This window comes from Lactuca virosa, chromosome 4 (genome assembly GCF_052849685.1).
Source record: "Lactuca virosa cultivar CGN04683 chromosome 4, Lactuca_virosa_CGN04683_v6, whole genome shotgun sequence".
Taxonomy (NCBI): Eukaryota; Viridiplantae; Streptophyta; class Magnoliopsida; order Asterales; family Asteraceae; genus Lactuca; species Lactuca virosa.
Genome location: NC_136429.1, coordinates 400,694,799 through 400,712,590, shown reverse-complemented (window position 1 = coordinate 400,712,590; position 17,792 = coordinate 400,694,799).

The window sequence follows — 17,792 nt, the reverse complement described above, 5'->3', positions numbered from 1 at the left end:
CCCTCCCCCCTAATCCTCTTCACACGCAGAAAACAATAGTACCTACTGTTCCAACAACTTCATCTTTTGTTCGTGCTGATGCTCCAATAGCTTCTGCTATTCCAGCAGATTTTGTTACTCCTCATGCTGTTCTATCAACTGTAGGTCTAGTTTCCCCAATGAAGCCTACGACTTCGGAGGATAATCTATCACACCCACCCGTTTTTTCTAGTTTTTTTTTATAGAAATTCAAAAAACTTTATTTATTGGGAAAGCCATGGATCGAATAGTCTTGAAATCAATTGTCTTTCTATTAACACCCAAGGAGCGGGGTGGAAAGATAAACGGGTTTGGATTAGAAATTTTTGTCATAAACATAAAGTTAATTTTTTAGCAATACAAGAAAAAAAGATGGAAGTGATTGACTTACATATGGTGCATTCCTTTTGGGGTAATAATTCTTTTTTGCATGCAGTTTCTCGTTCTCGTGGTGCTTCGGGGAGAATTCTTGTTATTCGGGATTTGGGTCGTATATCTCAAAGAATTATCAGCATTTTTGATTATTTTATTATGATCGAGGTACTTTGGTTATCTACGAGTTTGTAGGTGTTGTTTATTGTAGTTTATGCCCCCAAGGAGCTGACTGTATCAGACATCTTTAGGGTCAAATTCTTCAGTTTATTTCTTCTTTTCAAGGGGAGTGTATTTCGATGGGCGATTTTAGTGTTTTCCATGATGAGTCAGAGAGAATAGGGTCTCAATTTAATCACTCTACATCTAAGAGTTTTAATGATTTTATCAAGAAGGGTGGCTTGACAGATACTCCTTTAGGTTATTGTAACATTCGTTATCCAGGTAAATAACATTTTGACCCTTATATATGAAATTGTTTGAAAATTGGTCCCAAGGAGCCTTAAGTGTGAAAATGCGCCTTGCCAAGTACGTTGGGCGTACGAGGCTAAATTCGAAACCCTAATTTCTAGGTTTTGGATCCTATTTAAAAATCATTAACCCCAAGGCTCTTTCCCTCATCAGCCTCCAGCCTCATTTCGTGTTTTACAAACCCTAATCTCCAGTGTGAGCATTTTTGACGTTGAGTGTGTATTTTGGTGATATTGAAGGAGGGAGAAGGGAGTGGAATCACCTTGAAAGCTCAAAGACACCCTAGATATAGAAGCACATCATCATTTTTCACCAGTTGGAGGTAAAAATCTCTGATCTTAATGAAGTTTTGCTTAGATCTTGTTAGTCGTGGATTTTTGTTCATTTTGGTCCCATAAGCTTGTTGTTTATGAGTATGGTATACTCTAAATCATATGATCTGTCCTTTCATACATTTTGGAGTGTGTACAGTTATAAAAATGCAATCTTGGTCCTTAGTTTCCTTCTATGCATGAGCTATCATGTCTTAATGAGTTAAGAAGTTAGGGTTTTTGGTATTGGGCACTTTTTAGACATGCAAAGTCAAAAAATTGGAAACTTTATGACTTAGAATGTTGTTTTGGGATTAGATCTGCATTTGGACGAAGGGATTTAATGAAATAAGCTTTTAATGGAAGGAATGCATTCTGCCAGTGTACATTGGGCGTACATGGGAGTACGTCACGCTTATGCAATGGGAGCCCTGTAATCTAGTCAAACGCGCTTTACGCCCTGCGTACAAGCTGAGTACGTTGGGCGTACTTAGCTGAGTTGACTCTGTTGATTTTTGACCTTTGACTTTGACTAGGATTTTCACCAAGTTTTTTTGGTTTGCTTAACAGCAACACACTTTTGTTGAATTCATTCTCTATACAGAGGGGTATTACGGGTATTCTATATATTATAATAATTTTAAATTACATTAATTGATTGTAAATTTATTAAAAAAATGTTAAAAAATAAAATTTCAGCAAATGAACTTCAGGTTTTTTGGTCAATCAGATTTGGATGTTACAAGTGGATCCACCAAATAGCAATATACTTTCACGTCTTTCTGTATAATAGCAATATACTTTCATTTCTTTTAGTTATTGTTTTTTTTATTTATTTAAAATGACATAGTTGTCAGAATTACATAAACTTTTAATTTTTTATGAGGCTTTCCAATACCAATTACAGTGTGAAATCAGACTGAAATTGTTTGTTATAGCATTTTACTTTTGTTTTTGTACACGGGTAGATGCTTTCGTCCATTTACTGTTTGTTACAACATTCTACTTTTGTTTTCTTCTTCATTGTTGAGTTGTATGATACTTTATAGGGCTAATGTCATAAAAACCCTCAAGTTTTCAGAGTTTTGTCGGTTTTGCCCAAAGTTGAATTTTATGTCCGTTTTTACCCTAACATTTTCTAAAAAATGTTCGGTTTTACCCTTTTACCGGTGATAACAGGTTACCATCATATTAACTTCGCAAAAACCCTTAAGCTTACAGTTTTTTTACGTTTTTACCCTTAAGTTTATAATTTTTTTTACAATATTTAATTAAACATTTTTTTTGTATATAAATACGATTTTTCTGCATGAATACGTATATTATGAAAAAAATACTTAGGGTAAAAGTGTAAAAAAAATTATAAAATTAAGGGTAAAAACGCAAAAAAATGGTAAACTTAAAGGTTTTTTTGCGAATTTAATATAATGGTAACCTGGAAAACCTATTATCACCGGTAAAAGGGTAAAACCGAATATTTTTTCGAAAATGTTAGGGTAAAAACGGACATAAAATTCAACTTTTGGCAAAACCGACAAAACCTTGAAAACTTGAGGGTTTTTATGACATTAGCCCTACTTTATATTGTGTGAATTTTAAGATGAAGTAAACAGGTTTGAAGAAAACTGAAAAGTTAAAGCACAACAACATATACTTATATATCAATGACACACACAGGTAAAACTACTATCAGTTTATATTTCGGTAAGTACCTGAAATGGCCATTAAGGGAGACTGCACAAGAAAATTGTGCTACTTTTGTTGTTTTTGCCATAAAAAAACCCTCTTTCATTGTTATATGCTTCTATGTGGTTTATCACGGTTTAGGAGATAGATTCCATTAAGGGGTTTGTTGTTAACAATTTATTAAAGTTTTTTTTTTTCTTTTGGTTTTAATGGATCTGATGGGAACCCAATGTTTAATGTTTCATTAGTTTTGTACCATGTTATATATATATATATATATATATATATATATATATATATATATATATATATATATATATATATATATATATATATATATATATATATATATATATATATATATATACTACAATTATTTTTATTAGATGCATCAATTACTGAATGGGGCGTCTTTGGTTCAATTTATTTATGTAAACAAAATGTTATTACTACTATTTGATTATTTAAAATTTGATCTATTACTTTAAATTCTAAAAGTTGTAGAAATAACAGGTTTGGTTCCAAATAAAAATATTTTGTCATAACCCTCATTTGGTTAGTATTTTTTTATTGTTTATCCTAAACTAAGGTAAACTATTATTTGGGTTATTTTGTAAAAGCATGGAGTGTATAAATGATAAATGTTAAATGGTTTGTGCGCAATGCATGTATTGTCTTCATTCAGGTTTATGATAAACATCAAATAGTTAGTCACTAAGTTTGTAACCGAATATATGGTTATCTAAATAAAATCCTTTGAGGTCTTAGTTCTATCAGCAAAAAATTTTGACTTGGTAGGACGATGCATAAGGAGTCAAACTCAATCTTGTTTGTTTGTTTGTTTTTTTTAATGTTTTACATTTACTTGATGTATTTTGTAATGTTCTAGAATTCTAAGGAATTGTAGTCCCACAAACTGATTTATATTTGACAAAATTATAGGGTGATCCTGGTGAGGTATTTTTACACAGGAACAATATTTTTTTAGATAAAAAATACATAATCACAATTTTATCCTTAGTTTGATATTCATTAATTATTGCTTACTGATAATGTGTTGAATTTATAAGGATTTAAAGAAGAAGACAAAGTATTTGGTGACTTTCACACTTGATTGGGATAAGGAGACAACATTGATGCATCCGTAAAAAAAATGTTTTACCAATCACCTTTTATGTTGATTGCATTTAATGGGTCAAGGTTAATTTAGGAATAATTTGTTTTTTTAGTTTTCAGATGATTTCCAAATCTTGCTATTTCATTATGATGGTCGAACAACATAATGGGATCAATATGAGTGGCCAAAAGATACAATTCATATCAGTATAAAAAGACAAACCAAATGCTATGTAATTTTCATAAAAAAAATTTGTTATGCACATTGTGGAATGGTTGGTGCTATTTGCTGCATTGCAAAGCTCAATATCCCTTTTAGACTTTCACACTTGATTGGGATAAGGAGACTACATAAATACTACCTTTTCATGGTTGTATACAATATACATACTTATTGAATTACTACCTAAACTTTTTGTATTTTTTTTTTTTCAAATTTTGGTCATTCACTTGGTGGCTGCACACCAAAATAGATTGTTATTTGTTGCAATTTTCATATGTAAATAACATAGTCCTTTACAATGTAACTCAATAAAATATTTCTATTTTTTCCATTTCATTGTCGTGTCCAACCCCGCAAAATACGGTTCTTCCCTACTTTTCCCTAATTCTAAACCCATGCATTAAATTCCAAATGCACGAAGAAAAGATTGATTTGATATACGTCACTTAGCAAATTTGACTATTTTTAATATATTAAATAGAATCTGGCTCATAAGCAGCGGTTATTCAAATTAAAGAAGATGTTATTTTTCAATTTCATTAAATGGCCATATACTTGTATTTATTTTCAAATCAAACCTTATACTTTTTAAAGCTTTAGTTTATATATATATATATATATATATATATATATATATATATATATATATATATATATATATAGAGAGAGAGAGAGAGAGAGAAGAGAGAGAGAGAGAGTTAGGATCGTATATAATAGTTAATTATTTTGTGAACAGATGGTTAAATGTAGACCAATCATTTTATTTATGGATATTGTAGTAATTTTGGTAACTAAATTAAATATTATCTAAAGCAAATCCCAATATTTATGGAATTTAATTTAAATTTCAAAGTTAAAACTTATTTTTAATGAATTATATAACCCGATTTTTCATTCTCTTTCTAATTGTCTTCGTTTATTCATCCACAACCTCCGTAACTTCGATGAAGGCAAAATTAAATTGAGGCTGAAATTGATCCATATTCTACTAAAATTCAAGATATGTAGTTATTATAACTATATTATATTAAATTCTTTTTTGTTTTGATAAACTAGAGGAAAAAAAAGAATGAAGATTTCGATAGTGGTTGTTAGGCGGTAATAGAAGATGCTAAAGTGGGTAAGGAAGATTGTAATTTTTAAAAATTGTAAAAGTTATTCATTTCTAATTTCTGGTTCTTGTTATATATTAAATTTTTTATTGTATTTGCTTCATAATTTTGCTTCTCGTTCTTTCATTTTATCGTTTTTCAAATTAATTGTTTAATGAATATCTTTTGATTTTAAAGTGATTAATCTAGACCATCGTCATCTCTCCGCATCACCATCTTGTTTCTTTATTTATATTAGAATAAATATATACACACCGAAAAAATTTGAAAATAATTTAGATGTTAATTATATTTTTTTATTCTCATAGAATAATATAAAAACGTTTTTTATATTTAAGAATTTCACGATATAATTGTTATTCTTTAAGAATTATATATTTTTTCCATTCTCATAGAATAATATAAGAATGTTTGTTATTCCTTTAAGAGTTATATTTTTTTTATTTTCATAGACTAATATAAGAACGATTTGTTGTTTTTAAGAATAATATTTTTTCATTTTCATGGAATAATACAAGAATGTTTGGTATTTTTAAAAATAATGATATAATTAAACTTGTATAAAATCTTTTCACGTATAATATGAAAGAATATAAATGTCTAGCAGCGACGAATTTATTTCTTTTCTCATATATATTACTTGTAATTCACAACTTGTTCTTCACAAATGAGAAAGATAATAATTGACATTGAATTATATCTTTAGAAACGTTAATAACAATCTCAAATAAAATTTTATTCTTTAACAATGAGAATCATACGAATGTAAATTGACAAGTGTAAAAGTTTAAAAAAATTTAATTTTAATTTTTCAATTTCAAATTTTATTGATCAATTTCACTTTGTTGCCTAAAATATAGGTAAATTTTATTTCTCTCTCTTAATAAAATGTTATGAATGCCTTTATAATTATTTACATGTAATTATAAAGTAAACGCTAGCCTATGTTAATAACATGTACCTTAATATCACAATTCTACATTCTTTTTAATCTAATGGTTATAATTTGGTCATACGTTTACACAATACTTATGATTCATATTTGATTCTAACCCTATATATATATATATATATATATATATATATATATATATATATATATATATATATATATATATATATATATAGAGAGAGAGAGAGAGAGAGATAAGTTCAATTGAAAAAAGAAAAAATGTTGAAAATGGAGAATCATTCTCAATCATTTATTTTTACCGAAAAACATTATGTCGTGAAGGTGAGTAATATTCATATATGAATATAAATGTAAGTATATTCATAAATCATATATGAATCCACCACCTCCACATCCTCCACCACTAACCACCACCCTCACCGCCACCTTCACCATCACCACCACCTCCGCCACGAACCACCACGAACCACCGCCACCTTCACCACCAACCACCGCACCATATACATATATAAATAATCACTTTCTCTATACTTATTCATATATGAATACACTTATTCATATATATATATATATATATATATATATATATATATATATATATATATATATATTCAAGTATGAATATACATATTCATATACGTATTCGTATATGAATATGATCTATTATGTCGGGCCGATGCGTTGGAGCGCTTAAGCGGCAGATTCGCAATGAGTGGCCCATATTCATTCCTCATTTTCAACATTTTTTCCCAATTTAACTCTCCTCTCTCTCTTTATCTCTCTCTCTCTCTCTCTCTCTATATATATATATATATATATATATATATATATATATATATATATATATATATATATATACTATTATATAAAGCATTTTAGATATTTCTTGAAATTTAAGAGGTATCACACCTAATCAACTTATGCTTACCATTCAATATATTTATTACATTTCTATGTTTCAGTTTTTCTCTCAAACAAATAGCAAAAACCCCTAATTAGAAGAGCCGACATCGCACCTCTACACTTAGTTTTTCTCTCAAACAAGCAAAAATGGGTTGACACCAAAGGATAAATAGGTATGTGTAAAAAGGCTTTTGACAATTTCAATGATATGTTTAATGTTGGGTTTCAATTTAATCGTGCCATTAATGTATTTACACGATCTACTTATAGGTTTTGTTTGTCAAATAAATCAGAGTAGATGGATTCTTACATATGTTGTCAAATAAGAAGATTGAGTTAGATGGGATCTTTGATGATGAGCAGACTTGATTAAAGAATAGCTTGGAGATCCGTCACCGATGACCTAACCCTGAATACCTTAATCCTCATCAATCATCAGAACCCGAAGTATGTAAGCTTTTGCACAATCGTTTAACACTTAAATGTCAGTTATCTCTGTAAACCCAACCAAATCTTACCCATTTACTAATCAGAACCCGGTGTATGTAAGATTTTGGTTGTTTAGTGAGTCTGAGATTAAAGAAAAAAAGTGGGCTTTTTATATTGATGATTACTGAGTAGATTTCTTGAAATGTTTCTTTTTTCTATTGTTTATTCTTTCTAAATTTTCTGATGACTAGGTAGGGGGATCTAGAGCTAGCAGATTAGATCCACTACATAGAACTACTTGGTGGTATGAAGACTTTGTCCACGGGTTAGATCACTTACTATTTTCGTTGTCTGTAGGTTTTTGTTTATTTGTTTAGCATTGTACTTTGTCAGTTTTCTTTTGGCACCCATGTTCTTACTTTTTATCATATATTGTTAGTTCCAAAATAATTACATAATTTACTTTAAAAAAATTTACCCCTTAAATCCATGGATAACATGCTTAGCTAATTTTGATGAAATGGTAAGTGTTAGCTATAGTAGTAACGGTGTGGGTGGGTTTTATTGTCACGCCCCCAAACCAGACGGCGGAAACGTCCGGGGTAGATGACTTCAGTTGTAGTATCACAACACATGCATTATAGTAATCAAAGTACAAACAACCATTGTATTTAAAAAGTATAAGTATTTACATGTGTTCAATCACTGATATTGGCACCAAAATAGTTATACAAAAAAAGAAGACATGACTCAAAAATAGCTCCATCTTTTCAAAAGCTCGGGGAGTACTTGTCTACTGATTCCCTGAGAATACAAGTAATTTGAAAAGAGAGTATCAACATAAAGTTGATTGAGTGCATAAGCATTTACGTTTGAAAGTATGTTTTTTGTTTCTTGAATATGTAAACTGTTCCAGAAAATCCTATATTTTCTGCTGTATATGAAAAGTAGTTTTAATCACATAAAACCGTTTTTTTGTAAACCAATGTTCTGTTTTTGTATCCTTTTTGTATCAACTGTAAAAGTGAGTGTGCCTGGCTTCACCAGTTGTTAATGAATACTGAGATGTATTACTGTAAACTGTATTTTTGGTAAACTGGTACTTTGAAAATGTACTCGTGTTTAGTTAATTATACACTAACCGTATTGTTAATATCTTTTTAATGAGTTATTATAACCATACTAAGACTAGATGGCCTGAAACAATGCTTTGAAGGCGTTTAAACTGTTGATAACAACTGTCACTCGTAGGCGTGTATGTCTGGCTGTAGCTAGCAGTCTGAGTGCGGGGTTGTCAATCCCAATATAGATCTATACACACTTGTTTCGATCCCCGAATGGAGATTCTGGTTATAATGTCAGGACTTTAACTATGTCGTTTAAATGAATTAAACAACCTGAATCAAATGACTCATAAAAAGCATATAGTCGTTACGTGTATAATCATTGTGAAAACCCAACCATTCTGAAATAAATGATTGATAGTATGTTCCTGAATTAGTATTCTTAACATTATATGAAAGATGTATACTCTTGATTAGTTTTGAATCAAACCCTTGTTCTTATGAAATTGTGTACTCTAGTATACTTGAATCATGAATTAATGTTCTATGAATCATAAAGTATACCTATTATAATTTATATGTATTTTCTGAATTGGCACTAACTGTTCATGAATGCAACTCCTTGCTCAACATGTTATAAAGGGTATTTGAAGTTGAATGAAATAACTTTTATATTTATATACATATACAAATATATATAAGTAAAATTTAAATGACATTCGGACAAATAACCAATACTATAAGCCCACATCCAAATAAGGAAAAAGGAACCAAAGTGAGTTATCAGTCCTAAGCCTTTTAAATCTTATATATATATATATATATATATATATATATATATATATATATATATATATAAATATGATTTTTGGGGAAAAACATAAGTTTATAAATCATTTAAAGAATTTAAAATTTTAAAATACTTTTGATGACTTGATGTCATTTTTAACACAATTTAAAACCATTTGATTTGATAACAATTGAAATTCATTTTAGTAATATATTTTGAAACCATTTGCTTGTAACACAAATATCCTTGTGTTAGACTTGTATTTCCCCCTTAAAACAGTAAAAACTATGAAAATACGGGGGTATGAACTCACCTGATAGTGAGTAAATCTGAAAGTTCGATATAGGATGAAAAGTCACACGAGTGAAGTCCAAATGGATCCTATTTAGCATATATAACAACACACACACACACACACAGATATATATATATATATATATATATATATATATATATATATATATATATATATATATATATATATATATCCAATTAGTGGATTAACACTTAAAGTGTATAAGTAATAGCCTTAGGATGTAGGAAACAGTTACCAAGAAGTGTTAGAATCAAAACTAGAAGGCTAGAGGAAGATCACGACCAACAAAGAAGGGTTCACGACCCTAAGGGGTGTTCACGGCCACCTTGATCCTATGAAGATTTGATGGTTCACAACCCAAAACTTCAATATTGGGTGGTTCACGGCCCAAGAACAAGTGTGTGTTCTTGGTGAAAAAGATGGTGATTTGAAGATCTAAACGAAAAGTGTTGAATTCATGGATGAAATCAAAGGGTTTCACTTGAATAAGAAGATTAACTAGTAAATCGGGATGAATCACTTACGTTTTTGAAGAGAAAGGAAGGTTTCCCTTGATGATACTTGAGAGAGTTTGAGAGTTCTTGGCTGGAAGACGTGAGAAATGAAGGAAAAATGAACTAAATCTATATATATGGCGAGGGGTTCACGGTCCGAAGGGTTCATGGCCGTGAACCTTGTTTGCGGTTCGAAGGGTATACGGCCCGAAGCCGTTTACGGCCGAAGTGTTCCCGGTCCGAGGTTGGTGTACGGTCCGAAGGAAAAGAAGAAAAGGCATGCGAGACTTCTCGGATTTCAAGCCATACCATTCTTAACACAACAACACTTTGAATACTATGATTAAACCCATAAAATACATTACTATAACTTATAAAAGATAGAATAAAATTTTAGTTGACTTTAGTTTGACCATGTTTGACTTTCTGCAAGAAACTGTTTATGTGTGTGCTTAGTAATACATTAAGATTATACACATCAATTAAATTGTTTTTAGACTGTTTAGTAATACACTGAGATTATACACATCGATTTAATTATTAACACTTCAGCTTATTGAATTTGGCATTGATGCAAAGTTTTTTAGTTTCTAATTCATTTATAGATCACGAGTGTTTTTCACTTGTTTTTATTTCACGATTTCTTCTATCTTCTTGTTTGTCACAACTCGCAAACTTAGGGCTGAGATTGTGACTCTTGTTCAGACAATCCCTCTATGTAACCTTATTTCACTAAGTTATTGAAGTTCAAAACAACAATGTTATATGAATACATATGTGCATACACTAGGAATCAAGTAGTAATAACCTCATGTAAGCCCGAACTTGATCCAATAGCTAAACAAAAACAAATGTTGGGCTTGTACTTAGAACTCTCGGCCCAATTTAACCCTAGGCCGAAAACCCTTTCTTTGGGCCTTATTGGACCGAAAACCCTTCTATTGGGCCAAATTAAGCCCAAAAGCCCATACACACATCAAAACCGCAAACCCTTTAAGGAGATAGGGTGTTTTCGGCCATCCTAAAACCGAAAACCCTCTCTCAAGCAAATGAAATCGGATTTGGGTGTAGACAAAAAAAATGCCAAAAGGTGGTGACACCTCACTTATACCCCACAAACATCAATACAATTAACCATCATGTATCCATGCATATGTACTAATGACCACCATATTTCTATGCTAATTATCCACCATATCTCTAAGCTAATTACCCACCAAATAACAAGAAAGCAACCAAACCCCCCATTTAAGGAGTGTTCGGCAGCAAACCCCCCACACACCCACACTAAAATCATTCTTCACCCATTTTACTCTCCAAACACTCTCATTCCCTCTTCAAATTTCGTGAACCACCTCCAAGGGAAGACACATCTTCAAGTGGTCCTAGAAAACTTTGGTAAGTTTCCTGTAAAACCCAAATGATTTTATACATTTTTACGTTAAGATCATCTTGTTTACACACCATTTTTGTGTGCTAGAGTCCTTAGAACACTAGCAATTTTCGAGTGTTCTTCAAGTTGTGCAAGGCTAGGCTCGACATCTTCTACATTTTCCTTTCTACAACTCACGAAATACCAAGGTGAGCTTCATACCCCCATGTTTTTCGTGTTTTTCATACTTTTCGGGTGGGGGGGGGGGGGAATACAAGTCAAACTTCGTTTAACCATTGGATATTTACATGCACCAACTTGTTATGGAATGATTTGTGCACTTGATGTTAAAAACTACATGCTTACACACACAAAAATCGTGTTATATAAACTTGTTATAAGTTAAAATGCGTTTGTCCATTGGTCAATTTCATGCACTATGAATACATGATGAACATGGAACATATTCTTGTATAAAAAGGTTAATATCATGTGTTAATAACATAAAAAATTTGACACATGTGTTTCTTATCCTTTTGTCACATAAAAATCGTGATTTACTAGAATATAAGTACTTCGTGTTACAAGTTTACAAACTGGTAAAAGTTGTAAAACAAAACTACAAAGTTTGATAGTTGTCTGATACAAATGATTTTTTTTGCAAAATAGTCGTAGTTTTGTCATCACTATTTTTTTTTTGGATGGTGTAAAAACTCAAGAAAAACAATGTTATGTTTATTACTACATATAACTATTATTAGTTGTTTATTAAAAGATTTATAACTAGTTTTCGCAAAAGTGATTACAAGACAAATTGTTGACAGAAACATTTGCGTGTCACAGAACACATGTCATAAAATGTGTAATATGAAAACTGTTAAAAACGCATGTCATAAACGGCATGTCATGAAACCTGCAAAATGTGTGTCATAAAATACGTGTCACGACTTTACACTAGTGAAGTCATTTCGTTACATACAAAAAGGGGAGTCAAAGTTCGTGTAAATCCGTTAATGCTCTAGTGAGACATATTCGCTTCGCCGTACCTACCTAGCGTACACTTTAAGTCCTGCATTATAACCAGAGTCTCCTGGAGGGAGAGCGAGGTAGTTGTGTATAGATCTATACGGGATTGACAATCCCACACCTGATTTGTTCGCTACTGCTAGACGGGCCAGTCTAGGGTGACAAACATCTTACCGATTCTGACGCCTGAAGAACGTCGTACAAGCATAACAGTCACATTAGCATGGTTATAATAACTCACATAGGGAATAACAATACTATCTTGGTTTACGAGAAGCTTACACTCCACTTGTTTTATAAATAATAAAACTACACACAATTTTCAGTCCTCTACTAGCACTAGTCCGGTCTTAGGGTTAAGGACTACAATTTTTCATACAATCAGAAAATATGGGATTTTCTGGGAACATACATTTACATGATTTAAAGACTATAGTTTTTCATACAATCAGAAAATATGGGATTTTCTGGGAAAATACATTTACATGATTTAAAGAAACATGTATACATATACTCATAGTCTTCGAAATAAACATACAATTCACTTTTATAGAAAATATTGGATTTTCTGGAAACATACCACACTTTTCAAACAAAACAGATACATACTATTTTTCATACAAAAATGCTTATGAACTCACCAACATTCATTGTTGACGATTTTCAAAATGACTTGTATTCTCGGGTAACCAGTAAGCAGTTACTTAAGTAATCAGGAACTGGATTTTTGTTATAATTTGGAATTGTTACCTTTCAGTTAATGTTGTGTAAACTTGAACAAATACACTATGTAACAATGTACGTTTGTATCTCTTAATGTATGTTGTGCGGGTTGTTATGTCCATTTATATTCAATTGTTATGATACTATACAATGACGTCATCCGCCCCCAGACGTTTTCGCCGTCCTGGTTCAGGGGTGTGACATATTGGTATCAGAGCATTGTTTATAGTGAACTAGTATATCTAACCATACAAGATATACAACTATAAATGCAATGGGACTAAAACACTCTGACTAAAAGTATACTTTAAAAATATAAGTATTTTATAAAAGTGTACATACATACATGCATATTAGAAAATAATAAGAAGTATTTAGAAGAGTTGGACATCGCGATTAAACTTAGACAGTTATGTAATCATATGTAGGGTAAATATAGCCTGATCAACTATATTTATTCGAGATATGACCAACATGTGTCTAGGAGTGGTTAAGGTGGACAACAAATCTAAAACTTACTAACTGTAAATCAAAAGGGTCTAAGAACAAAACATAAAGACATAAAATACTATAGGAGTATTTAACATTTTATGAATCTTTCATATGTCCTCTTGTGCATACATATTCTCGTACAGACGCCATGGCAGGCTTTCACCACCTAGGAGATCCTTACTTCCCCAACCAGGAGACGCGGGGTGGATAGTAGAGGATCCTGAGGAGGATCCCGAGGAGATTTCGGAGGACGAATCGGAGGAGGAAACCGAGGAGGAGGTAGATGAGAAGATAGACAAGGAGGAGGAGGATGATGAGTCGGACGCACAGTCTGAAGTCATCGACCCTCCCTACATGGCTAGGGTACCAGCTCACCGATGGGGCTACAGTGGCCCTACGCCCCCTGGGCATACGATCTGGAGAGATGGAACCGGAACCAGGGGCAGCGTCCACCTTTCGGGATGGAGCGAGGGTTTTATGACCTTCGCCATGGAGGACCCGCGGACCGAGCCCTTCTCATCATGGTACGGAGGATTACAGACATCGGAGACCAGGCTCAAACGACAGCCCACTGAGTCATGGATATGAGGGCTGCTATGGAGGTCACGGTCGCACGCACTCGAGATCCCCAGAGGGATTACTACCCTATGGATCGACTCATCGAGGACCTTACTACCACGCGAGCGGAAGTGAGGGAATATCAGGAGAGTCATGTTGCCCTAGAGGAGAGGGTGCGGGTAGCCGAGCGTCGTTTGGCCGAGTTGTAGGGCGCCTCTACATCATCCCGGGCACCGCAGGGGACTACTCGATGTGAGTAGAATCCATCCTACTCACCAGCTTTGATAGACTAGATGTTTGGGTATGCGTTAGTGCTACCCCTTTCTTTTATTTTGTATGTAGGATCGACCCTACGTCTATGTGATTACACAATTCGGAGGGTCGTTATGTTGTCGGATCATTATCTTGATGTATTGTAAACCTTAAAAAGGTCAATTTTCCAAAAGCTATGTACTCTACTTTATCAGTAATGAAACAAACATGTGTTTTATTTATGGATGTTGTTATCTGCTATGTCTTATCTATTCATTTTTATTTGGTAAAACAAGATTTCAATTATATGTACAAAATAACGCTCGATAATCACTATACTTGACATATCTGAATGCGATGTTCCATTACCCACATCATAACCCTTATCAAAAACTTATCAAATTCCACTTGTGGTAGTAGAATGTCGCCCTGAATATACAACCGACGAAAGAACAACGAGAAAGCACCACCACCGCCGCCGCCTCCATCACAAATGGATTCGGCCGCATTCCAGGCAGCGGTTTCAGCTGCAGTCACTGCAGCACTGGCTCATATCAACAACAATGGTGCAAATGGAGGCGGAAGTGGGAATGGAACAGGCAGTTCTAACCACGGGGTTAATCAAGGGCCTCAACGACTATGCTCAGACAAAGACTTCACAAACGGGAAGCCAAGGCCATTCAACGGAAGCGGGCGTCATAGACCTAACTCGATGGTTTGAGAAGACGGAATCAATCTTCGAGATTTGCAGATGTCCGGAAGAAAGCAAAGTGAAATTTGCAACCTGTACTTTTGCTGATAGAGCCCTTACATGTTGGAATGGCCACATCAAGGCTCTAACCCTTCCAGTGGTGAACGCGATGGCTTGGGAGGACCTCAAGACCATGATTCTTGAAGAGTACTGTCCTAGAGGGGAGGTACAGAAACTCGAGCAAGAATTGTGGAATCTCACTGTAAAGGACTCCGACATTGAAGCCTACATTGGCAGGTTCAGCGATCTGGCTATCTTATGTCCTGGGATGATCACCTATAAAAGTAAGAAGGTCGAACGTTTCATTTGGGGGCTAACTCCCCCGATTCAAGGGAATGTGATTACAGAAAACCCAACAACGTTCGACAGCGCCAAACGCCTCGCGCAAAAGCTATATGACCATGGGGTACAAAAGGGCACGATGACTTCCATCACTGAACCGAAGAAAGGGAATGATAACAAGAAAAACACGGGAAACAAGAGAAAGGGGCAACAAACTCAGGAATCCTCCAAAAAGCAAAAAATAGTGGCGATTCACGCCGCTACTACTCCTGCCACATCAGCTCCCACAAAGCAATATGTCGGTAATCTGCCAAAGTGCGACAAATCCCCCTTCCACCACCACGGAGCCTACAGGGATATGCAATGCACAACCTGCAACAAGAAAGGGCACACTACCCGATACTGCAAGACACCGACACAGCAGGCCACCCAACCCGCAAACACTGGGGTGAGCCACGCGTGTTATGCGTGTGGAGAAACTGGTCATTACAAAAGAAACTGTCCAAAGGCCAATAGCAAAAACGCAGGGGGAACAGGCAGGGTCCTAGCAATAGGACATGAGGAGGCTATGAAGGATCCGGCAGTAGTCACTCGTACGTTCCTCCTCAACATCATCTATGCATGCACTTTATTTGATAGTGGGACAGAAAGAAGCTTTGTGAGTCATAGGTTTAGGCACCTACTCAATCAAAATCCCCAAAAATTAAACGAAACTTTCACGGTGGAAATGGCTAATGGAAAACAGAAACAACCAACGACGTATTCATAGGGTGCACACTACTTTTAAATAACCTCTCATTTCAAATCAACTTAATGTCGGTTACTATTAGGAGTTTTGATGTGATCATCGGCATGGACTGGTTAAGCCCCCACCGTACCGATATTATGTGCTACGAGAAGGTTGTTCGCCTTCACCTACCCGACAATGAAACCCTGGTTATATACGGCGACAAAACCGATACAAACCTTCGCCTCATCTCGTGTATCAAGGCACAGAAGTGCTTATACAAAAAGAACCATGCCTTCTTAGCTCATGTGGTTGATAAAAAGAAAGAAGAAAAGAACATTAAATAAATCCCGAAGGTGTGCGATTTTCCCGACGTGTTTCCCGAAGACCTTTCGGGAATACCTCCCGAACGACAAGTCGAATTTCGGATCGACTTGATACCCGGAGCCACACCAATCGCCAAGTCGCCATATAGATTAGCTCCTGCGGAGATGCAAGAGCTTTCCAGTCAATTAAGTGAACTACTGGACAAAGGGTTTATAAGGCCAAGCTTCTCACCCTGGGGAGCTCCGGTCCTATTCGTGAAGAAGAAGGATGGTCGTTTCGTACGTGCATCGATTACCGGGAACTCAACAAGCTCACTGTCAAGAATTGATACCCCCTTCCCCGGATCGGCGATCTATTTGACCAGCTTCAAGGAGCAAGCTACTTTTCAAAGATAGATTTAAGGTCTGGATACCACCAGCTATGAGTCCGAGAAGAAGACATCCCCAAAACTGCATTCTGAACCCGCTATGGACACTACGAATTCGTAGTGATGCCCTTCGGTCTAAAAAATGCGCCTGCTGTATTTATGGACTTGATGAACCGAGTCTGCCGACCCTACCTCGACAACTTCGTGATTGTTTTTATCGATGATATACTCATCTATTCACGAAGTAAAGAAGAACACAGTCAACATCTGCGGCAGGTTCTGGAAATACTAAAGGCGGAGAAGTTGTATGCAAAGTTCTCCAAATGCGAGTTTTGGATTCGAATGGTGGATTTTCTGGGCCATGTGGTCAGTGAGGAGTGAATACATGTGGACCCTTCCAAGATCAAAGCAAATTAAGGTTGGGCAACCTCAAGAACCCCAACGGGGATCAGACAATTCTTAGGCCTCGCTGGTTACTACAGGAGGTTCATACAGAATTTCTCTAAGATCGCCAAGACGCTCACAACATTAACTCAAAAGGGTGTACCCTTTACCTGGGAGAAGAAACAAGAGGCTGCTTTCTAAACTTTGAAACAAGCTTTATGCAGCGCCCCTGTCTTGTCTCTTCCAGAAGGGACAGAAGACTCCGTGGTTTATTGCGACGAATCCAATCAAGGATTAGGTTGTGTAATTATGC